Below are 27,184 nucleotides of genomic sequence, written 5' to 3'. Positions count from 1 at the left end.
AAATGCCATTAACGTCTTTCAATGACACTTCTCTGTTTCAAATCCAATACATAAGAACATTTATAACTGTGGGTGCGTGGACAAATCTCTTTTCAATTCATAACTTGCATAAATTGTTACTTGTAATGATTTCCATACACAATCTCAGAAAAGAATGATATTTTTGTTAAGCTTTCTTCAACTATTTCCAGGGGCAGTCATTACTAGCAGCACCTCTTGTTATGTGCCTTCCAAGAAGCCATGACACCAGAGTATAAGTGACCTCACCACTGCAAGTGGAAACACTTGATCACCATTGTGCCTTGATGATGTTCTGTGCTTGAGCTGCTCACACCATTTCTGCACATACATCAAACCACAGATGATATTTGTAGGTTCTTTAAATGGCCCACACATACAAGTAAATATTGACATTGTTCCCACGTGGCAAAGATACCACAGGGAGGTATGACAATCTGAATAAGCTATCAGAAAAGTGAAGGCTAAACTGTCAATTATTTTATGTACCTAATTTGTTTTCCTAACTGGTCTCGGTGTCCGTTGGTCTTTTGAACTTGAGCAATAAAAACTTTTGTAATTCTGCTCTTCTAGTGTTGTGATAATTAAAGGTTATAACATGTGAAAGTCCCAATTTTTCATTGTCTTTCATTCTAACATCCATCTCCCAATGTGACAAGGGCTTGCATTTTTAAATGGATCCTTTCAGAGAAGAAGTTAAAACAAAGAAGAATACCCACCACAATCATGCCCTCATTGTTGTACATTGTTGGTGACACAAGGTAAATATCGAGCTGTGCACCACATCTCAAAGGAATTAATCTTCAAGAAATGTTTCAGAACTACCACAATGTTTCTTAATCGGCACACATCTTTACCTGCATGCGTTTCTGGATCTACAATTTCTCGTGCAGCTAAACATGCATTAGCATAATTACTTCAGCTCTGGACAGTTTTTATTATCTCTCTCCCCAGCCACTATATCTGGTGACCTATATAAGGATGTCACCATTGCAAGGAGAGTTAGCACATTTGTAATAATTTAAAATAATTATACAATTTTGAAAATTGTCTATTATATTAATTGTTGTCTTTCACTGTTTCACAAATTGGGATGTTATATTATTGCAACAAGGATGGGAATCACATGATGTATAAAAGATTAAACATAATCAGTTGGAGAATTAATTCCAGAAGGAGTGAAGAAGCCAATGAAAAGGTAGAAAATTCATGATCCATTGCATGCATGACTGCAGTAGTGCCTCTGCCAGTAGTGATCGTAATACCTATTCTAATCCAATTCCCAAACTGAAGTATTCTCATAAAATACATAGACATGTGGACAGAAAATTAATTTTAGAGAGAGAGTGTGTGCATACAGTTGAGCTACGCTGACAATGTATTTGATGCAATGTTAGTGAGGCACCACTGACTAGGCTTCATATCTTCACTATTACAAACAGAATATTTCATTTCCAAAAGCATTCATTTATTTTGCCATTTTGTAAAATTATCAAATAATGAGTACACAAGACAGGCACAATGTTGCCAGTCCATTGCCACATAGCCGGCGCAAGATGTTGCTGACATGGACGTCGTAACAAATGAAATCAAAACTGAAAATGTTGGTCACGGTGGCAAAGACCAATTGCATTTTTCATTTAATATGGACACAAATGTTGTAACATTATCATTTGAAATGATATGATATGACAGTAGATGAAACACTGTCACAATTTTCTCCAGGGAGTATTTTTTCCCCAGGTAAAAATGTAACACACCACAGTGCAGGCTTATTAAATCATTCTTTGCCTATCACACTTATCCCTAATGCAAACATGATTGGACAGGGTGCATTGTGGACACCAGAAACCTCCATCACGATCCAAATTTAACAACAGTTATTGAAACAAAGCTTCAACGATATCAAGAATGAGGATAAGCAAGAGCCAAAACAAAGTATTGATGAAAATGTAATGATTTTTCAAAACAAAAGGAAATCACTTGAACAGCAAAAGCAAACTCTTGATGCTTTCAGAACCATCTTAACACAACAGTTCAATTACTGACAAAAAATTTGAGAGCTGACTTGACTTTTCAAATGAGTTATCAGATAAATTTGTCGGTATGGGGAAAGATCTAAAAACACAATTTCTCACTGATTTGTCACAAGGTATAAATAATTCAATCCAAAGAGTGTCATCAGTAGGCAAGACACAAGAACATTTTTGAGAAAAGGTGAAGGACATAGCTGAGGCTCAGACAAATATGCAGCAGGAGCAGTCACAGTTGTGCCAGAATGTAAATGCTCTCTCAGGTACCATTGATTGGTTGCAAACCTGGACAGGTGCAAGACCTGTCACTGCAACTAGGTAGCATAAGTTTAAACACTCAGTTCATGAGAAAGGAGCAAGGAAGGAAGGACAAATACATTAAGGAAATAAAGAATGAAACGAAGGCCAGTACACTAGACCAAGGCAATACCGTGGCACATTATGTAGTCCAGGAACACAAGAATTCTGTACATGTAACTGAGGAAGTGATGACTGTACAGAAGGCAGAACAAAGAGCTGAAATAGAACAGAGATTGAAATCAGTGGAGGAAAAATCATGGACTAACATCATTAGTAACACTGAAAAGGAAACGGAACATTCTGCCCCTAGTTATCATGTGCCAAAAGACAGGATAGATAATCCAAATGTCCATCCGCACTTCAACACTAACCTGTCAGGTGAAATATTATTCCAAATTTAACGTGCATGGCTGACTTGTGCCACTGTTACACAGAGGTATTCAGAATACAATCTGATACATTGAAAAAATGCCATGCCAGCGACAGGCAGTGCTGCATTCCTTTTTACTTTACTCACAGATGAAGGATTATTACTACACAGGCAGTTTCCACTTTTTTCTTCCAAAGGTAAGCAAACAGACTCAGTCACACTCATAAGAGCCTCCCGGAATGTTTTGCCAAAAAATTGGACCAAAACACAGAAGGTACGGTTTGTGGTAGGGTATACACAGGGACCACTGACATGGCAGAAAAATGCCACACATATAGACAGATTGAAAGGGCATTTCTAGACAAGTTCTGGTCCATTGCAGTACAAGAGAGACTGAGCTATGAATGGTGTAACCAAACATCATTCAGCAGTAAACATGGAGGACTCAGAAGGTAGTTCAAGAAGTATCTAAATAAAACCCACTACTAGACAAACCCGATACCACACGTAGATGTCCAAAAATTTTGAAAAGCTGACTACCGTCTAACTATGTGAGAATTTAACCATCACTCGTGAGCATGATATAGAGAGTATCCTCTTAGTTCTTGATTCCATTGATCTTACCTACAAAGAGAGACCAACGCAACCACAAAGTGACACCATGCAGGCAGACCCCACACAAACTAATGAACAACTTGGTGGGAATGCCAATAACAACCAACTTGGTTGGCAGCCATATCCCCTTCATAGCAATACCAACAGGAACCAATTTTGTAATGGAAAGGGGCAAAAATTCAAGTGAAGAAATAAAAATAACCAAAGATAGAATTCCAATCAGTCAGGATTTAATGGCCAGAGAGGTTATAGTCAGCAAACTCACAGTGAACCTCCAACTGGGGGTAATGACCCAAATGGCCACTGGCAAGGGCAGAATGCAACCAGGTGACAAAATAATCCACCACCACCTGACTGTAATCAGTACAATCAAAATTACCTTTCGGATAGTGGCCAAATTAAATTTGAGATAAAGAGCCGCACAAGATACTAACTGGTGAAATGATATGCATAATGTGCTCATAGTTGAGGTTACACTTAATGAGGAGATCAGTGGTCAGGTTAGTTCAGAAAGCTCAAACTGGTCTTGATAGGCACTGTTTGATGACCAGTAATAGGGGTGGGAGCAAGGAACCAGTCAAAAATTATTTTCTTATGTATGACAACTGTGGTGATATCAAAGATGTCCTGTGTCAGGAAGATATCACCAACTGTGTACAGGCAGGCAAGCAGTACAGGCAGCAATCAGTGCACAAATACTTGGTTTAAGGATACCCATGGTACTGGACAATGAAGCTCCACAAATATATTTTCACAGGGCCTGTTTGACCAGTTACAAAAATATGGACACATGCTGATGTTTCCAGTTCAAAGCTGTAAAATCCAAACAGTTTAAGAGGTTAGTCTAAAGGTTTAAAATTGCAGGCATGGATTCCTGCTCAAATTGCAATGCATTTTTTCTTGTGGCTGAAATGCTAATAGTAAACTGCCTTTCAGCATTGACACCTTTAGGAAGTACCAAGCACAAGCTAACGTAGGTAAGGGGAAGTGTCATTTTATTGCAAACAGGCAACAATATTCAATACATCTAGTCAAGTCAAATGCCACAGAAAACAAACCAAAACACACTGCTAATATTTGTATACAATTCTTCTGTCCTACAGTCATGTTTCTACATCTACATCTACATGATTACTCTGCAATTCACATTTAAGTTCTTGGCAGAGGGTTCATCGAACCACAATCATACTATCTCTCTACCATTCCACTCCCGAACAGCGTGCGGGAAAACCGAACACCTAAACCTTTCCGTTTGAGCTCTGATTTCTCTTATTTTATTTTGATGATCATTCCTACCTATGTAGGTTGGGCTCAACAAAATATTTTCGCATTCGGAAGAGAAAGTTGGTGACTGAAATTTCATAAATAGATCTCGCCGCGACGAAAAATGTCTTTGCTTTAATGACTTCCATCACAACTTGTATCATATCTGCCACACTCCCTCCCCTATTACGTGATAATACAAAATGAGCTGCCCTTTTTTGCATCCTTTTGATGTCCTCCGTCAATCCCACCTGGTAAGGATCCCACACTGTGCAGCAATATTCTAACAGAGGATGAACGAGTGGAGTGTAAGCTGTCTCTTTAGTGGACTTGTTGCATCTTCTAAGTGTCCTGCCAATGAAACACAACCTTTGGCTCGCCTTCCCCACAATATTATCTATGTGGTCTTTCCAACTGAAGTTGCTCGTAATTTTAACACCCAAGTACTTAGTTTAATTGACAGCCTTGAGAATTGTACTGTTTATCGAGTAATCAAATTCCAACAGATTTCTTTTGGAACTCATGTGGATCACCTCACACTTTTCGTTATTTAGCGTCAACTGCCACCTGCCACACCATACAGCAATCTTTTCTAAATCGCTTTGCAACTGATACTGGTCTTCGGATGACCTTACTACATGGTAAATTACAGCATCATCTGCGAACAACCTAAGAGAACTGCTCAGATTGTCACCCAGTTCATTTATATAGATCAGGAACAGCAGAAGTCCCAGGATGCTTCCTTGGGGAACACCCGATATCACTTCAGTTTTACTCGATGATTTGCCGTCTATTACTACGAACTGTGACCTTCCTGACAGGAAATCACGAATCCAGTCACACAACTGAGACGATACCCCATAGGCCCGCAGTTTGATTAGAAGTTGCTTGTGAGGAAAGTGTCAAAAGCTTTCCGAAATGTAGAAATACGGAATCAACTTGAGATCCCCTGTCAATAGCGGCCATTACTTCGTGCGAATAAAGAGCTAGCTGCGTTGCACAAGAATGATGTTTTCTGAAACCATGCTGATTACGTTCAATAGATCGTTCCCTTCGAGGTGATTCATAATGTACGAATACAGCTTATGCTCCAAAACCCTACTGCAAACTGACGTCAATGATATAGGTCTGTAGTTCGATGGATTACTCCTACTACCCTTCTTAAACACTGGTGTGACCTGCGCAATTTTCCAATCTGTAGGTTCAGATCTATCGGTGAGCGAGTGGTTGTATATGATTGCTAAGTAGGGAGCTATTGTATCAGCGTAATATGAAAGGAATCTAATCAGTATACAATCTGGACCTGAAGACTTGCCCGTATCAAGCAATTTGAGTTGCTTCACAACCCCTTAGGTATTTACTTCTAAGAAACTCATGCTAGCAGCTGTTTGTGTTTCAAATTCTGGAATATTCCATGCGTCTTTCCTGGTGAAGGAATTTCGGAAAACTGCGTTCAATAACTCTGCTTTAGTGGTACAGTCGTCGGTAACAGTACCATCGGCACTGCGCAGTGAAGGTATTGACTGTGTCTTGCCACTTGTGTACTTTACATACGACCAGAATTTCTTCGAATTTTCTACCAAATTTCGAGACAATGTTTCATTGTGGAACCTATTAAAGGCATCTCGCATTGAAGTCCATGCCAAATTTCGCGCGTCTGTAAATTTTAGGCAATCTTCGGGATTTCATGTTCTTCTGAACTTCGCATGCTTTTTCTGTTGCCTCTGCAACAGCGTTCAGACCTGTTTTGTGTACCATGGGGGATCAGTTCCATCTCTTACCAATTTATGAGGTATGAATCTCTCAATTGCTGTTGCTACTATATCTTTGACTTTGGGCCACATCTCGTCTACATTTGCATAGACAGTTCGGAAGGAATGGAGATTTTCTCTTAGGAAGGTTTCTAGTGACACTTTATCTGCTTTTTTAAATAAAATTATTTTGCGTTTGTTTCTGGTGGATTTGGAAGAAACGGTATTCAGCCTAGCTACAATGACCTTGTGATCACTAATCCCTGTATCAGTCATAATGCTCTCTATTAGCTCTGGATTGTTTGTGGCTAAGAGGTCAAGTGTGTTTTCGCAACCATTTACATTTCGCGTGGGTTCGTGGACTAACTGCTCGAAATAATTTTTGGAGAAAGCATTCAGGACAATCTCGGAAGATGTTTTCTGCCTATCTCTGGTTTTGAACAAGTATTTTTGCCAACATATCGAGGGAAGGTTGAAGTCCCCATCAACTATAACCGTATGAGTGGGGTATTTATTTGTTATGAGACTCAAATTTTCTCTGAAATGTTTAGCAGCTATATCATCAGAGCCTGGGGGTCGGTAGAAGGAGCCAATTATTAACTTAGTTCAGCTGTTTAGTGTAACCTCCACGCATACCAGTTCGCACGGAGTATCTACTTCGACTTCACTACAAGATAAACCACTACTGACAGACAAACACTCCACCACCAATTCTGCCTAATGTATCTTTCCTGAACACCGTCTGAGACTTCGTAAAAGTTTCTGCAAAACTTATTTCAGGCTTTAGCCAGCTTTCTGTACCTATAACAATTTCAGCTTCTGTGCTTTCTATTAGTGCTTGAAGCTCAGCGACTTTCCCAGCACAACTACAACAATTTACAACTACAATTCCGACTGTTCCTTGATCGAAGCATGTCCTGTATTTGCCATGCACCCTTTGAGATTGCAGCCCACCCCATACTTTCCTGAGGCCTTCTAATCTAAAAAATTGCCCAGTCCACGCCACACAGCCTCCGCTACCCATGTAGCCACGAGCTGAGTGTAGTGAACTCCTGACCTATTCAGCGGAACCCAAAACCCCACCACCCTATGACGTACGTAAGTCAAGGAATCTGCAGCCAACACGGTCGCAAAACCATCTGAGCCTCTGATTCAGACCCTCCACCCGGCTCTGCACCAAAGGTCCACAGTCGGTTCTGTCAATGATGCTGCAGATGGTGAGCTCTGCCTTCATCTTGTAAGCAAGACCGACAGCCTTCACCAAATCAGATAGCCGCTGGAATCCAGAGAGAATTTCCTCAGATTCAAAGCGACACACGTCATTAGTGCCGACATGTGCCACCACCTACAATGGGGTACAGTACAGGTATGTAGAGTAGGGTAGAAAACAGACATATTAACTTAATAATAATAATGTTCACCAACAGTACTATCAACAAACTAGCAATCTCATAACGTATTTCCCGTCAATGTACATTCTCCATAGATCAGCAGCATTTCTACCATATCTTCATGTGTGTACATTATACTGTACTGTATAAGATCCACAACACAACGTTTATTCACAATGTGTACTACCTCCGTGCTGTCACTAGATTACTCTGATGCACGACTACACTGGCAAGCGGTGTACTGCACGCCAAAGCAACAACAAATGGGATGCTTGGAGGGTGGTGGAGTACAGGAGTTTGCATGGGTCACAAATCATAAACAAGGCGAAGTGTGGCAGTAGTGGGAACTATGTTGGACACTTGACTAGGTAGAGCCAGGCCCTGCACGACAGGCACAATGGGTCATATAACGCATTAGACAAACCTTATTTTGGGTGTGCAGGATAAATAAGACAACCTGACGGTTGTACACCAATTGGTACTGGTTCATAATGTGTACGTAGATACGTAAAACGTGCAAGAGGGAACCCATTGTGTGCTTATGAGAGTTGATGGCAGCAGACCGTATTATTCGTTTCGGACCTCTTGATAAGTATGGAGGTGTGATTACACATGTCAATCACATCGTGATTACAGACAGCATGGGGTTCATGCCTGAGCCTCAGGACGTGCGCTAGCAGCACATGTCGGGTGTTTCAAGCGTCAACTTCACATCTCAATATATCGGGATGTAATGGGAATATTGCGATGCAATCAACGCCATTGTGTATGTGCTTTGTCATGCTACGGATTGCTGAAGAAAAAATATAGGAGGTCCATTTAAAAAAAACATAAGTTTGTGTTAAAAAACACATATGCTTTCGTTTAAATGTTTCCAAATATGTACATTCATGGGCCCCAGCCCTACATTGATACCAGTGAAAGTCGTTTTCCAATAGCTGTCATTGTTCCAGAGATATTTTGGGTGGATAAGATAGCTGGGACACCCTGTATTTTGACACTGTAGTGTTTAAACACACAGTAGGCATGTGATTGAGGCACAGCGTGTATAACTGATGAAATGGAGTGAGGACAGAACTGCACAAGTGTAGTGACTAGCTTGAAGGCTGACAACCTCCTCGCATGTGCACAGCGCAGCATAAGTTGACGGATCGCTGCCAGACGATTGTAGCTTAGCAGAGAAACACCAAGCAATCTAGTCATAAAGAAAAACTTTATAATGTGAGTTGACTACAAAGGAACTAAAATTTCTGTACTACAGAATTAAATTAATATTAAGAGATTAGGAAGAACGATGCTGAGGGATGTATATATACAACATGAAGTAAATACTATCTACAGGAAACTAGCTACATGCTATGATACTATGTACAAGCTATATACATTTATACAAGTGGCTATTTACAAGCTCCAAAGCTTCCACAAAAAGGATTATTTACATGAGGAATGAAGGAATATAGATGAAGTCTTGAATGTACTTGGAGAGATAGAATTGTGGCCCGCCTATGACGTCACTTTTCTTTCAAGACATGAAAAGGTGAGTCAAAACTACAACCACAGTATGAACATTCTTGCTCTTACAACTCATAGGAAAATTGATTAGGAATAAGTGGTGTGCTGATAGTAACTGAAAATATGAGTATTCAGGGTGTGATGCATTAGTAGCCAATGAGTAACTATGCACCTAGTTTTAAGTTAGTATTTAAGGTCCTTCCAGTGAACAATGGAGAGCCACATACTAGGTAAAATAGGGAACAAAATAGGTATCAGGGCCCACCGAAAATAAATAATTATATCTATGAAAATATGTGTGAGTGCAATGGTGGAATGTGTGTATGAAAAAGCTACATTATGCCAGATGTATAAAAAGCATGAATTTAGGTCTTGTGCTACAAAATAAAAAGGCATCAGACCAAGAGTTACAAGTCCACGTGGCTGAGAAGAATGCCAAGGAAGAGTTATTACTGTACATGTGCACATGAACACAAGTTGTCTCAATATTGTTTTACTCTTGTTCATTTGCATAATTCTCGTAGCGACATATTCACGCACAACAGAATTCAAAAGAGTGATATCATGTAGCAAGAGGAATTATAAGCAACTGACAGTGAAGTAAACTGTGTACAACTGATGATGACACTTGTATAACACAATATTGTACTGTCAGACTGTATCAGTAGATATTAAATGCAAAGTAAGTGGATTAACACAAGTAGATACGCATGAAAAGATGTTCTTAGTAGTTCTCTCATGATGAACAAAGGATTGCAGTGGTAGAATAAAAGTGAATGTTTCTTCCCATCCATAAAATTTCCTGCAGACGGTTAGACACATCCTAGTAAACTTGTTGGAGACATAGCTAAATGTAATTATGTAGTCTTATCATGATTTCTTGCTATGAAGTTTTCTTGCCTCAGCATCTGTAGTGAGGGATACTTACATCAGGTGCAATGTGTGTGCACATCATGTGATAATGTTGTATGCAAATATTTTTTCAATACTGGAAAATGAGATTGAAAAAAAATGACAGCCTGTGTAATGTTAAAGTAATGTGAGACTATGAATACAGAGTGTTCACAAATGAACATTCAAAACGGTTATGCCTGAGAGTAAATGTGATAAAAATGATAATATAAATACTGAAAGATGTTGTGTGACATGAAATCACAAGAAATGTATGTAATATTAACTGTCTTGTATGTGTAATTTCTGTGCACCATTTATGTAAAGTTCTGTGCAATATTTACATAAACAAATGTAAATGACATATGAAAATGTATATGTACAGAGTAAGAAATACAAAAACCCAGCAAATCAATATATTTTAAAATTTAAATACTGGATGTAACGTAATGATGTAACGTAAAAACTACAACGCAATGTAAAGCTGAATATTTTCTCCAGGACTGCATACGTTAACTAACAATTATAAATGTGCTACAAACATTTTGTAAAGCTTTGAAACCCATAATCCCATGTGTGCCGCTGCTGGGCAGTAGCAAACACTTACATCCTTGATGGACGTGGGTATTGACAAGACATTCTACCACAGAGAGAGCATGGAAATGAATAAAAGCATTGCAAACTCACCTTAAACTCATTCAAGTGTCTTTGGGATGCTGATAGCTTGAGCCAGGTTCAGCCACAGAAACGTGTATTATGACAGGAACAAGTGCCTGGGCCATAAATAATGGAACTCCTCACCACATCATCAATGCTTCCACTATGCAAAGCCTCACCACACCATGATGCAGCAATTGGATGAACACTTTTATCGACTTTGTGCAAGTTAGTGAAATTGTAGCAAACTCATGGGCAGCTCAACTTGAGTTCAGTATTAACGAAGTCAAGTGCATGTGCAGCATACATTAGGTGCGCTGTGCACACTTGACAATACCACAATAGCAGTGGTTAGATTGCAATTATCAAACTACAGACTGAATTCAAATGTGCCTGTATGGATCATGCCAGTATAAAGTGTGTGTGTGTGTGTGTAAGGGGGGGGGACAGTTTAATTTGATTTATTAAGCACACGTTTTATCATGTACAATGATATGGGATTTGTCAAATGTTACATACAGAAAAAATATGAATAACAACATATAATGTAAAAAATTATCAGTGAACAATCTGAATTAAATATATGGGCAAAAACAATTATAGCTTACATGATATAAATTTGTAACAATATAGGACACAAATAAGTTACATATATTCTGTGTATAATGGACAGCAACAAGAAACAATGCTTATAACACTCTATATTGACAAATTAATTAATTTTTGTGTGTACAGAAAAGAGTCTACCCCATGACACAAGTTTGTATATGAGTGACTTATAAGATAGGTGAAGGCATGCTATCTTTCTGAAGAATTCATGTATTCACTAACACTGTAAAAGCTATTACTAATTAACACTCTTCTGAGTTCACTTTTAAAACTGCTCAGCTTCTGAATCTTTTTAATTTTTAAGGGAAGAGCACTATAGAGAATTTTTGGGTTGTATATTGCACTCTTGTTGTGCTGGGCTTTCTTATGCACTTCTCTGTGAAAGTCATTACTCTGTCTTGTTGTATAGTCATGGAACTCACTGTTTAAAGAAGAAAACTGGGGGTGACACTTCAGAAAGCATATACTTTCATAGATGTAAATGGATGGAAGAGTCATGATTTTATATTCCTTGAAAAATTCCCTACATGGATCTCTAGGTGCAGCTCCTTTTATGATCCTTATCGCTCGTTTTTGAATAATAAAAGAGCGTTTTGCCTGATTTGAATTGCCCCAAAATATGACACCATATCGTAAAAGACTATGCATAAATGCATAATATGTACACAGTACTGTTTGATGACTGTAGCAATTTTTGAGCATTCTAAATACATAGCAACATTTACTTAATTTTTTATTGAGCACATCTATATGCTTGTCCCACTTTAGATCCTCATCTAACCATATTCCTAAGAATTTTGTATTTGGCGTTTGTAGTATATTCTGTTGGCCTAGCTTCACAGTTATATTGGGCTTCACATTATTTGAAACATGTCTGTAATTCATCCATAATGTTTTTTTCTCATTCACAAATAAACTGTTGTCCCTGAACCATTTACTTGCTTCAACTGTTGTTGTTTCAATTTTCCTGTTAAGGTCAGTCTCATTCTGAGCTTTAATAAAGAGACTTGTATCATCAGCAAAAAGTACACAATCAGCTTGTGTTAAATAGTTTGGCAAGTCATTTATAAAGATCAAGAACAACAGGGGTCCCAACACCGAACCTTGGGGCACCCCATAACTAACTTCCTTATAACCAGAAAAGTATGACTTTCCATCATGAACTATTTCTACTTTCTGGCGTCTGCCAGATAAGTATGACTTAAACCATGCATGAGCAGTACCATGGACTCCATAGCAACTAAGTTTTTCAAGCAGCAGTTTATGATCAATAATGTCAAAGGCCTTTGATAAATCTAAAAAGACCCCATAATTTACTTCATTATTATCAATGGAATTTAGGACAAGTTTTAGAAAGTTTTATATAGCTGTTTCAGTTGATCTATTCTTTCGAAAGCCATTTTGTTCAATGACCAATATTCCACTTATTTTTAGGAAAGTAGAGAGTCTTCCATACATTGCTCTTTCTATGATTTTTGAAAAACAAGGTAACATTGATAAAGGCCTGTAGTTTTTTACATCATAACGATCCCCATTTTTGTATAATGGTTTTATAATTGATTGTTTCAGCTTTCTAGGGAAAGTGCCAGTACTGAAAGATGCATTAATTATATCTTCAAGAAGAGGAGTAATATATCTGCTGTGTTTAATGATTTTGTCTGGAATGCCATCGGTGCCACAGGATAATTTATTTTTTAGTTTGCTGATGGCATTCTCTACCTCATGTACAGTTACAGGATACAAAAACATAGTTTTGGGATTCAATGTGATGTTATGACTGATGCCTGTACTACTTTGGGAGTTGTGTAGGTTCTTTAAATGGCCTACACATATAAGTAAATATTCGAGCCATCCCTATGCAGCAAAAATATCATAGAGAGGTATGATTATCTGTGTAAGTTAACAGAAAAGTGAAGGCTGAACTATTAATTATTTTTGTACCTGATTTGTTTTTCTCACTGATCTTGGTGTGTGTTGGTCTTCTGAGCTAGCTGGTGTAATAAAGACATTTGTAATTGCACTCTCCCAGTATTGTGTTAATTAAAAGTTACAATATGCAGAATTTGCAAGTTTTCATTCTCCTACTGAGCTATGTCCAAATATCCACCTCCCAATCCAATGAGGACTTGCATTTTTAAATCGATCTATTTGGAGAAGAAGTCAACATGAAGAGAGAATATCAAGCCATAAACCACATCTCAAAGGAATTAATCTTCAAGTAATGTTTCAGAACTGCCAAAATGTTTCTTAACCTGCACTCATCCATACCTGCATGCATTTCTGGGCATACAATTCCTGGTGTGGCTAATTTTATGTGCATTACCATAATTACTTCAGCTCTGGAGAATTCATAGTATCCCTCTGCCCAACCATTATATACAGTAGAAAGTTCTCTACTACATTTTTACATGCATGTCCCTCAGTTTGATAGGAAGAAGTGTAACATGTTGTTCTGAATGAACAAAATGTCACACCACCGATTCTCACACTAATATGAAAGATGTCATGTAAAACAACATACTTAATTAACTACAATCATTTAATAACCTTTAATTTTTCTTAAATTTTTATCATTATTAAAAGTCCTTAAGACCAAACTCCTTTCCATTCACACAATAAAAACATACCCATGCATTTTGCTTATCTCTGTTTTTTCAACTAATGATTATTTGGTTTATTAATAGTGAATATTATAATACACATTTCCATTTTAGATTTTTACTATCACTTAATTCAACTACCTTGAGAAAAAGGTATTGTGTCTTTTTAATATCCTCATTTCTTTCATAACATTAGATATTCAAATTGCTACTGAATATTAATTTACCCATGAGGTTGTTTCTTGTATTCTGATCTGGTAAATTACTTTCTCATTTAACATTTTGTTGCATTCTTATTACCCTACAATTATTTTGATCATACACTGTTGCAATAACTTAAATACATATCCGAAACATTTACTGTTTCTAATCAGGCTGTATCATTGTTACAGTATTTTTATTCAAAGGTAAACCCATTTGAATAGCTTGTAACACTATAGATTCTCAAATTTATTGAGATGTAAAAAGTTTGTCTTTATTTACCATAAGTTGATACGTGCTGACATTTTAATCTACTTTCCATGATTTCAAATTCAGATCTGTATTTAATCAAACATATAGGGAAACAAGGATTCAGAGAATCATCATTGCTCTGGTAAGTCTATTTGCTTTTAATTATTTTGGAGAATACTTCATATGTGTGACTCTTAGTCACTTTCCAACTTCCTGTCTCTGTAAGAGCCACACTTAACTTAACACCTTATCCTCCGGATGGATACTGTGTGCAATGTGAGAGTCACTTTCTTTATCCTTCCACTCAGAAATGGTCCTTCAGGTCATTCCTTCTATAGACTCATCCCCTTTTGGGTTTGCCTATCCTTCTTCTCTCCCATACCTACATAAAACTGGGTCCACCCCACCTTAAAAATTGTAGCCATGAGCCTAGCCTTGGACCCTTACCTTTATACATTCCAGTCATGAAGTTTCTCTGCGGCATATCAACTTAACTCAGTTATTTTAAATGCATGTTTCTTGACTAGTTCTTTTCTACTCTTTTTTCCTAAGCTTCTTGCAATATTATAACTCATGTGTATTCTTTCAGAATATGTAATAAAGAGCCTTCTCTCATCCTTTCTGCATTTCTTTTCCCTTTTATTATGGATAACATTTTCATACATATGTTGTCAAAGGTTATTTGCCAATGATCTGTTTATTGTTAGTAGATTATAATGTTTATATTTCTTTATTAGCAAAGTTGTCACATTCCATGCATGTCAGAAATCATGAAAAAATATAGTCTGGGATGACTGTGACCCAATGGTTCTGTCTTACTTTTTTACATTTTCTTAGACCCTTATTTGTTGTATCTATTATAAAGTAGCAGTAGCTGCCCATGTCCTGTAGAGAATACCTAGCTACATTTGTTGTTAATCTCTATTTCATCTTTTTAAATAATAGTGGAATACAGAATCTTTACTTCATAGCTCTTTAATACTTCTTATTTATATTAAAAGACATAATATGAGGGCAGTTCAATAAGTAATGCAACACTTTTTTTTCTTGGCCAATTTTGGTTGAAAAAACCGGAAATTTCTTGTGGAATATTTTCAAACATTCCTGCTTCGTCTCGTATAGTTTCATTGACTTCCGACAGGTGGCAGCGCTGTATGGAACTGTTAAAATGGCGTCTGTAACGGATGTGCGTTGCAAACAACGGGTAGTGATCGAGTTTCTTTTGGCGGAAAATCAGGGCATCTCAGATATTCATAGGCACTTGCAGAATGTCTACGGTCATCTGGCAGTGGACAAAAGCATGGTGAGTCGTTGGGCAAAGTGTGTGTCATCATCGCCGCAAGGTCAAGCAAGACTGTCTGATCTCCCGCGTGCAGGCCGGCCGTGCACAGCTGTGACTCCTGCAATGGCGGAGCGTGCGAACACACTCGTTCGAGATGATCGGCGGATCACCATCAAACAACTCAGTGCTCAACTTGACATCTCTGTTGGTAGTGCTGTCACAATTGTTCACCAGTTGGGATATTCAAAGGTTTGTTCCCGCTGGGTCCCTCGTTGTCTAACCGAACACCATAAAGAGCAAAGGAGAACCATCTGTGTGGAATTGCTTGCTCGTCATGTGGCTGAGGGTGACAATTTCTTGTCAAAGATTGTTACAGGTGATGAAACATGGGTTCATCACTTCGAACCTGAAACAAAACGGCAATCAATGGAGTGGCGCCACACCCACTCCCCTACCAAGAAAAAGTTTAAAGCCATACCCTCAGCCGGTAAAGTCATGGTTACAGTCTTCTGGGACGCTGAAGGGGTTATTCTGTTCGATGTCCTTCCCCATGGTCAAACGATCAACTCTGAAGTGTATTGTGCTACTCTTCAGAAATTGAAGAAACGACTTCAGTGTGTTCGTAGGCACAAAAATCTGAATGAACTTCTCCTTCTTCATGACAACGCAAGACCTCACACAAGTCTTCACACCCGAGAGGAGCTCACAAAACTTCAGTGGACTGTTCTTCCTCATGCACCCTACAGCCCCAATCTCGCACTGTCGGATTTCCATATGTTTGGCCCAATAAAGGACGCAATCCGTGGGAGGCACTACGCGGATGATGAAGAAGTTATTGATGCAGTACAACGTTGGCTCCGACATCAACCAGTGGAATGGTACCGTGCAGGCATACAGGCCCTCATTTCAAGGTGGTGTAAGGCCGTAGCATTGAATGGAGATTACGTTGAAAAGTAGTGTTGTGTAGCTAAAAGATTGGGGAATAACCTGGTGTATTTCAATGCTGAATAAAACAACCCCTGTTTCAGAAAAAAATGTGTTGCATTACTTATTGAACTGCCCTCGTATATCAATAACTTTCACATTTTTCTTACACTTACGCAAAGCCTTTATCCACTAGTGCACTCTTATTGGAAACAATGTTAGTTTATTCAGATTAAGTCACTTGTCATCTTTTAAACAAGTCATTAGCACTCTCTTACCACAGATAATACTAAGTCCATCTACTGCAGCCCAGCAGTTTGCGAGCTACCCTGTTTCATTATCACTGACATTAGCATACAGCCTCTTTTAGAGATCAGTATTAGCTCTCTTTCTTTAACCCCCCCCCCCCCCCCCCCCAAATCCATCTGATGTCACTAACATGTACATCAAAATACATACAAATGATCCACTAGTTTACCATATGAGTGTCTGAGTCAGTACTTTGCACTTGCTTTACCTTGTATCACCTGAATCTTCTTTTAGGTTGAAGTGCGTTAGTCATAACCTATAGAATGAACTTGTCTCAACTTCATCCATACAAGCCCTGGAAATTGATCCTAGCTACACTCTTATGAGTAGTCAGTAGAGATTAGATAAGAACATGCTTGTAGTAATGAATTTTTAGTCATCAGTTTGTAAGTCAGTGGTTGTTCACATTATTTTACAAGTATCAAACATATGTCTGTACATAGTGACATAATATATTTTGTCTTGTTCATAAGTACCTCTGTGTTTAATGACTTACAGTGTATATTTAATATCTTAGATTAACGAATCTCCACTGTAAAAAGCATATGAAGTCCAACGACTGCATGTAAAAGGAAAGAAAAGGTAGAAAAGCATATGTACAAAACATACTAAAGCTCATTTTGTCTAATCAAACAAAGCTTGCAAAAATATCTATTAATAAGCAGTAGCCTCTATAGCATTAATGAATACCCGGAATTTTGCTCAAATCTGTAGGTCTGTTTCATAACTCTCTAAACAAAAATTAATAATTATCAAACCATTCCTAGACAAAACTAAATTTTGTTTATCCATGTATGTATCTAATTATGCACCAAACTTCTGTACTGTATGTTACTACACCTATTTAACTAAAGTACTGGTATTTAATAGTTTTAATAAAATCACTAGCTTTTATTTTATCTGTATGTATGTATATAATTTTGTAACCTAATTAAGCAGAATAATGTTTTGTTGTAAAGATGTGTTGATACAAATTATGAGATTTTGTACATGTAAATATATAATATTTTATACTGTTTTGTACTTTGACAGTCCAGTATCATGAATGTGATAACACAGGCACTAAATACATAAATAAAATAAACAGATAATTCTTGTGTTTATCTCTTTTGTGGTCTGCTCACCCATGTAGCTTATTGAATAACATATGTTCCTTATACTCAAATAACATACCTTTTTGTTACTTTTGTGCTTTTTCTGAGGATAGGACAGTAAGAGACCAATGTATATTAAAGACATTACTAACACAATTAAAGACTCATCTATCCTTGATAATTAAATCTCACTGACAATATTAATATGTTAAAGACTCCACTGATCTCGATACAACTCTTTGGTTAATGGAGGTCGATACAGTCTGGTACCACGTCCCATGAAATACATACCAACACTGCTGTTGCATAATGTCTTCATCCATTAAATTTCACATCCATCTCTGGCATTAGGAGTTTGAATCCAGCTTAAGTATTTAAATAACACTCTCATCATTAGAGGTTACATCACATCTGCAAAATTATGGCATGTGTACTGCACTGCCAATCCACAGCCACCAAACTTTATTCCACTCACAGACAACAATTTACGTATCCAGGTGTTCGGCTTGTTCCTACAGTTTGAACTGCAGACACTTCCACTGTATTGTTATAGTATTTAGGATCCCATAATTCTAGTATTACAACAATTCTAGTATAGATACAATTCATAATAATTACTTAAGATTTATCTAAGGCAATCTTTGTGGTACACATACTTCCTACAGTAAGACTTAACACCTTGACACACATTAGTGTCACCACATGGACTCACCCTTCCTCTACATACCCCAAGTTCAATGCTTAAATTTTCACCCTCATGTCCATGACAACTTAAAATTTCTTGTAACTTAGGTTTATACTGCCATATATGTTTGTAAACCCACTTGGACATACAGTTTCTTTTTTAAAAGTTACCTTAAACATATCCAGGGGTTTGACTTGTTACTACAGTTTGAACTGCAGACACTTCCACTGTATTGTTATAGTATTTAGGATCCCATAATTCTAGTATTAATTTCTAATGTATATAGATTACCAATATTTTCTTCAGAATTTTTATTGTGAATTGTCCCAATATTTAAATTCTTCCGAATGAACAGTTCCTAATTCCTACTAGATAAATAAGTGTAAAATATATTTTCTTAGAATCTACCCAACTCTTTGGTAAAGATTGAAAGAACACTCCTAGAAAAGAAGTTTGAAGTACATTACCATCTGGATAAAATTTAAGTAACTGCTTTGACAAAGTCATCCTATTTCCCATTAGAAATTCCTCTATTGAATCATCTGATACCCAGAACTAGTGACAGTCATTTTATTTTGTGCTTCTTGGGGTACCTTTTAAGGTTTACCACAACTTCTGAAATTCATTGACGATATTGTACAGAGAATTAGTGATAGTGATAGTAGATTTGACATTCTTTTGATCTTTTTTTTTTCAGCTAATGCCTATAGACATTTCTCCAAAGTAGTCAAAGCATTTGGGTCCATAGCTATGTTAACCAGTTATAATGCATCTACTGATCTCACATATTTTACATCTGCTCATTTAATGCCTTAGTCCACTGTGTACCTCTTGTATCTCTTTCAACTGCTCATTAACTTCATTCCTTGCCATGTCACAATGTTTATTCATTTCAGTATTTAATTCCTTAGGCAAATTTGAAATCTTATTACTATGTGCTTTAATGCTGGTAATTAATTCTGTTTTTATTTTTTCTAAATTAGAAATCATAGCACCTTGTGTACCAACGCTAGAAGTTAATTCTGTTTTAATGGTTTTCCTTCAACTCCTCTAATTCGGCAAATACGCCCATTACATTGAGTTCCATATCTCACAGTAGCACTTGCATAGGCATACAATATTAACTGAAAAAAAATATTTAAATTTAAAAGTACTTCAGTAATATTACTTCTTATCTACCCTTCTTAACAGATTCAACTCACTTGGAGTTTAAACACTATCATAGCACATAAAATCTCAGTTCTGGGCTAAGTACAGCTCATCTAATAAGTTGCACTACTAACTGTCCTATGCAATCACATTAGGGTCATTCAATATTAGTCACTGGTCAATGTCTTCCCTATTTCCAATAACTCCAAGAGTGTGATGCCCATGCTGTCTCAAATAATTATGGCCATCACCTTCCTGTTGGATGGTGTCACCTTAAATGTCTTTGTTTTTGGAGAGTGTAACGGAACCCACCGATTCAACATGTGATAAGATTTGCCTTTGTATTGTAAATGTCGAACTGTGTATAATCAAATAATTTTTAACATTATGTAGCAGGGAAAGGAGCGCTTTTTAACTATGTATGTAACACTATTATTCAGTCATATCAACTGCTAATAGACACACAAACAAACACAAACATACACACAAAATTCAAGCTTTTGCAACAAACGGTTGCTTCGTCAGAAAAGAGGGAACGAGAGGGAAAGACGAAAGGATGTGGGTTTTAAGGGAGAGGGTAAGGAGTCATTCCAATCCCGGGAGCGGACTTGGAATGTTTCCCTCTATTTTATATATATATATATATATATATATATATATATATATATATATATATATATATATATATATATATATATATATATATATATATATATACATACACAAAGACGATGTGACTTACCAAACGAAAGCACTGGCATGTCGATAGACACACAAACAAACACAAACATACACACAAAATTCTAGCTTTCGCAACCAACGGTTGCCTCGTCAGGAAAGAGGGAAGGAGAGGGAAAGACGAAAGGATTTGGATTTTAAGGGAGAGGGTAAGGAGTCATCCTAATCCCGAGAGCGGAAAGACTTACCTTAGGGGGAAAAAAGGACGGGTATACACTCGCACACACACACATATCCATCCACACATATTGTGTTTGTTTGTGTGTGTATCGACATGCCAGCGCTTTCGTTTGATATACACTCCTGGAAATTGAAATAAGAACACCGTGAATTCATTGTCCCAGGAAGGGGAAACTTTATTGACACATTCCTGGGGTCAGATACATCACATGATCACACTGACAGAACCACAGGCACATAGACACAGGCAACAGAGCATGCACAATGTCGGCACTAGTACAGTGTATATCCACCTTTCGCAGCAATGCAGGATGCTATTCTCCCATGGAGACGATCGTAGAGATGCTGGATGTAGTCCTGTGGAATGGCTTGTCATGCCATTTCCACCTGGCGCCTCAGTTGGACCAGCGTTCGTGCTGGACGTGCAGACCGCGTGAGACGACGCTTCATCCAGTCCCAAACATGCTCAATGGGGGACAGATCCGGAGATCTTGCTGGCCAGGGTAGTTGACTTACACCTTCTAGAGCACGTTGGGTGGCACGGGATACATGCGGACGTGCATTGTCCTGTTGGAACAGCAAGTTCCCTTGCCGGTCTAGGAATGGTAGAACGATGGGTTCGATGACGGTTTGGATGTACCGTGCACTATTCAGTGTCCCCTCGACGATCACCAGTGGTGTACGGCCAGTGTAGGAGATCGCTCCCCACACCATGATGCCGGGTGTTGGCCCTGTGTGCCTCGGTCGTATGCAGTCCTGATTGTGGCACTCACCTGCACGGCGCCAAACACGCATACGACCATCATTGGCACCAAGGCAGAAGCGACTCTCATCGCTGAAGACGACACGTCTCCATTCATCCCTCCATTCACGCCTGTCGCGACACCACTGTAGGCGGGCTGCACGATGTTGGGGCGTGAGCGGAAGACGGCCTAACGGTGTGCGGGACCGTAGCCCAGCTTCATGGAGACGGTTGCGAATGGTCCTCGCCGATACCCCAGGAGCAACAGTGTCCCTAATTTGCTGGGAAGTGGCGGTGCGGTCCCCTGCGGCACTGCGTAGGATCCTACGGTCTTGGCGTGCATCCGTGCGTCGCTGCGGTCCGGTCCCAGGTCGACGGGCACGAGCACCTTCCGCCGACCACTGGCGACAACATCGATGTACTGTGGAGACCTCACGCCCCACGTGTTGAGCAATTCGGCGGTACGTCCACCCGGCCTCCCGCATGCCCACTATATGCCCTCGCTCAAAGTCCGTCAACTGCACATACGGTTCACGTCCACGCTGTCGCGGCATGCTACCAGTGTTAAAGACTGCGATGGAGCTCCGTATGCCACGGCAAACTGGCTGACACTGACGGCGGCGGTGCACAAATGCTGCGCAGCTAGCGCCATTCGACGGCCAACACCGCGGTTCCTGGTGTGTCCGCTGTGCCGTGCGTGTGATCATTGCTCGTACAGCCCTCTCGCAGTGTCCGGAGCAAGTATGGTGGGTCTGACACACCGGTGTCAATGTGTTCTTTTTTCCATTTCCAGGAGTGTATGTGTGTGTAAGATGATGAGACTTACCAAACAAAAGTGGTGGCAGGTCGATAGCCACACAAACAAACACAAACATACACACAAAATTCAAGCTTTCGCAACAAACGGTTGCTTCATCAGGAAAGAGGGAAGGAGAGGGAAAGACGAAAGGATGTGGGTTTTAAGGGAGAGGGTAAGGAGTCATTCCAATCCCGGGAGCAGAAAGACTTACCTTAGGGGGAAAAAAGGACAGGTATACACTCGCACACACACACACACACACATATCCATCCGCATATACACAGACACAAGCAGACATTTGTAAAGGCAAAGAGTTTGGGCAGAGATCTCAGTCGGGACGGAAGTACAGAGGCAAAGGTGATGTTGAAAGACAGGTGAGGTATGAGCGGCGGCAAATAGAAATTAGCAGAGATTGAGGCCTGGTGGATAGCGAGCAGAGAGGATATGCTGAAGGGCAAGTTCCCACCTCCGGAGTTCTGACAGGTTGGTGTTAGTGGGAAGTATCCAGATAACCCGGGCGGTGTAACACTGTGCTAAGATGTGCTGGCCGTGCACCAAGGCATGTTTAGCCACAGGGTGATCCTCATTACCAACAAACACTGTCTGCCTGTGTCCATTCATGCGAATGGACAGTTTGGTGCTGGTCATTCCCACATAGAAGGCTTCACAGTGTAGGCAGGTCAGTTGGTAAATCACGTGGGTGCTTTTGCACGTGGCTCTGCCTTTGATCGTGTACACCTTCCGGGTTACAGGACTGGAGTAGGTGGTGGTGGGAGGGTGCATGGGACAGGTTTTACACCGGGGGCATATCTTTTCTGTCCTCTTACTTTCTCTTTCTGTTTATGCAAGTAGTTTCACTTTGTATTCACCTTCTCCTTTTTACCGTAATCTACCATAGGTGTCTGTATATGTGTGGATGGATAGGTGTGTGTGTGCGAGTGTATACCTGTACTTTTTTCCCCCTAAGGAAAGTCTTTCCACTCCCAGGAATGGAATGACTCCTTACCCTCTCCCTTAAAACCCACATCCTTTCGTCTTCCCCTCTCCTTCCCTCTTTCCTGATGAAGCAACTGTGGCTTGCAAAAGCCTGAATTTTGTGTGTGTGTTTGTGTTTGTTTGTGTCTCTATCAACATACCAATGCTTTCATTTGGTAAGTTACATCATCTTTAAAAGAGAGAGAGAGAGAGAGAGAAAAAGAAAAAAGAAAGAAAGAAAAAAGCTTCTCAGAAAAAAAAAAGCTTTTAGTTCACACATTTTCATTAGAACTCCACAACATTATACTGTTTTTACTAACATTAACAACAATCTCTAACACAAATTTTGACATGAGTTACATAGCAGAATACTATTATCAATATGGCTTATGATTTAAACTCCTCTCCAAAGCGATGTGTGGATAATGGGTGTCAATTTTCAGGACTGGTATGTGTCACAAATTATTACATACACAACACTTTATATAGTCTACCTTGATTTGGTTTTATCTGCACCCCTGCAGCAAACAGCTTGCAGCTATGTAGCTTTACCTTATGATAGATTTACTGAAAGGAAACTATATCAACAAAGATTGTTTTGGTCACCAGATTGGGAGGAGCAATTTAAATCCATATTTAATACTTATTTCTTTAAATGTGGAAGAAGTAAATTTATGTTAATGATTTTGTGGTGACAGTTTTACTTGGAAACAGAGTAGAGGCAGTCTAAGATATTCTAATCTGGCTTAATGGTTTTCATCTTTACTTTGAACAGTTACATAAAGTTAATAGTCAGAAAAATCAAATTTAAAGTTAGGAAATCTCATAAAATTGAACTTTACAAGTACCTATCAAAGCAACCATACTTTTTGTCTCTTCAGATTGAAAGTAAACAATTATTATAGGATGTTACTTTTATATGACCCTGCGAGATTGTTGTAACAGTACAATTATTTAACTGTGATCTTTTGGCCACACAGAATGACACAAATTTATATTTAACAAAATGGACAGGGAACTTTGGATTGGTATATGACTTTGGGACAATGATTCGAACAAATGCTTTAACAAAACTATATTAGAACCTTGGCAAACTATGTGGTTCACTGTTCTGTTAATATGAAAATATTTTGCCTTGTTGGTTGCAGTCATATCAGTGTTGAAGTTGCTGCTTGCTGTATGAAAATGTGGATAAGCTCTTTACATCTCCAGAGATGGAATTAATTTATAACTAAAATACAGTTGCAGTAGCCTTGTTAATTTGCTGTATCATTGGCTCCATAATCCATCATATAAAACCAGTAGGATAGTTTTGCTTTCTGACACAAAATAAACTGGAGATGACTTCAGGAACTATAAGTCACTGCCACACCAAATATTAAGCACTTTCACACTGAATTTTTACTGTTTAAGCCTCAAATCGCTAGACACGGCATGCCCCAATATGCACACTGTCAAGGCTCGACTGCAACTGCTTCTGGTTTTAAGTTCTTTTCCTTCCTTGTGTTGCTCATACCAAAGTCATCCAAAAGACGGGTGGTCAAATACCCATAGTGGATTCCCTACATTTATGATTTCATTTTGTTTAAATTAATTACATGATCTAATACCTTAAATTGTTATAGTCAGTACACTTATAACTTACATTCATTTCTATACTTTATTTTTAATTAAATTATTAATGTTTTCACAAATACTCTCTCCTTCCAATGAACATTTATCACAGAAACTACACTTTTGCATATTGATATAATCAACACTAACCTTTAGTATAAGATTGACCATTTTACTCAGTCAATTTTCTTTGGATACTGTTTCACTAAATAAAATTTTTTTTAGATATTACAATTTGAGTTTAACTGTATCATCAAAAGAAGAGGAGTGTTTTCACTCAATTGAGATCACTTACTACTGGGAGTGCAGTGGTGCATCCACATTTAGTCACCCATGACTGTGTGTTGAAGGAAACTGTTCCGTTCTATGGAGAACCATAGCAAAAGTTGTAGACTTGCCCCATTCAATTCTCCTTGAGTTGGTTGGTCAGATTTCATGGTACCCTTGGGAAAAAACTTCCCAATACTACAGAATATCGTGAACAATGTAACGAATGCTTCCAAATGATATTCCAATTCTACCATCATGTGCTGGAACATGATCCTCCTGTTGCCATGAATCAGCTTCTTCATGTGAAGTTTGATCAAATCTGGTGATGCCATACTGGGACAGCCACTTTGATCCTTATCAATGACATTTTTTCTACCAGCCATAAACTTTTGACACCATTCTGTGAAATGCTGATGAGACATTACAGTCTGTGCCAATATCTCTATCAGCTGACAGTGAAATTCAGTAGTGTTTACATGTTTTGCCCACATAAATCAAATAACTGAGCAGATTTCCTCATCAGAACAGTTTTCCAATTATTGGCCATTTGTGTTTACCTACAACTAGCATGTTAGGTGGTGGGTGACTGAAACTCTGCACAGTTGCCAGCTGCATTTATCAGAATTACCACACACTACTAATTTCTCTATAACCTACAGAATGCTAGGAATTTCAGCCTTGTAACCTTAGATTCTGATCAACCCACATACTTTAAGACATCCCTTTCTGTTTGTGATCTCTTTTTGCAGTCTATTACATAGCTTGAACTCCATGGTAAAATATAGTGGTTAGGTGCCTAACTTTCATCTTTCTGTCCAGATACAAGCAACCACTCAATCCGGTTTGCTGATAATGTATGAAGCTGATTGCTGCATATTGCTCATTGTTTTTATGTATGAAACTGTAATTTGAACATGTATTAACTTGTAACTGTCGAAATACCCAATTTTTTAAATAGCTGGATGCAGTGGGCTTTGCTCATTATTCTGATGTTCTACTTTTACAGTGTGAATAAATTTTCCATATTTTGAGCATTTGCACCCCAGAATATTATTCCACAATTAATTATAGAATGTATGTGTCCAAATATGTTGTTCCTGGACATGAACTACTACTCATTAAGCTTAATATTCATATGGTATAGCATATTCTGCAAATTCTTTTAATGTTATTATTTATTTACAGAATTTAATTGGTTGTTTTATTAAAAATTCAGCTGCATAAACTTTGCAGGGAAAAACAAGAATCTTCAGTCAAAGAAATTACATTCCAGTCAAAGCAAAAACTAAGAGTAGACAAATCAAAAATGTCAGAAAGGGGGCTGGATAAATGTCCCACTTTGCTCCTTTGGCAAGTCAAATATTATTGTACTCATATTTTTCACCCTTTGTTTATACTGGTCCATGAGGAAACAGACAGCAATTAGACATTTCATGTTTTTTATATCCAGATGTGCCAGATCATGAACATTATAAGATCCTTCCCTGGAGAAAGTTTTCAATTACAGAGGCTGTTGCCTTCCTGTAGAGACATTGCATCACATTTTTGGATGTAAATTAGCCAACCATACTCTCTCCAGTTGAGAGACCAGTTTTCTTTTCTGAGAGGAACTCATGCAGCTGTGTGTTGTTGCCTTGTACCACTGCTGATTCATTACAGTTAATGCTGGGTGATATGCTGTTTATTCATGAAAGGTAATCTGCAGAAAATTTTCTGTCCCTGATATATGCTGTATGTCAGTTGTGAATTGTTCTATGGGATTCTGGATACGGATCGTAATGTATGTAATAAACAGTTCCCAAGTTTTCTATATACACATATACATTAAACATGGCAGCTGGTCAGAGCAGTTAATGTTCCAAAGATTGTAATTTTTGTGGTCGATATGACCTATTGACCCCACAGTTCTATAAATTCTATTTACCTGCACTGTCTTGGAGAATTGTGTTCACCACACTGC

Source organism: Schistocerca cancellata, chromosome 1 (genome assembly GCF_023864275.1).
Source record: "Schistocerca cancellata isolate TAMUIC-IGC-003103 chromosome 1, iqSchCanc2.1, whole genome shotgun sequence".
Classification (NCBI taxonomy): Eukaryota; Metazoa; Arthropoda; class Insecta; order Orthoptera; family Acrididae; genus Schistocerca; species Schistocerca cancellata.
The sequence above is the reverse complement of the archived record's forward strand: the minus strand, read 5'-3'. Positions refer to the sequence as shown.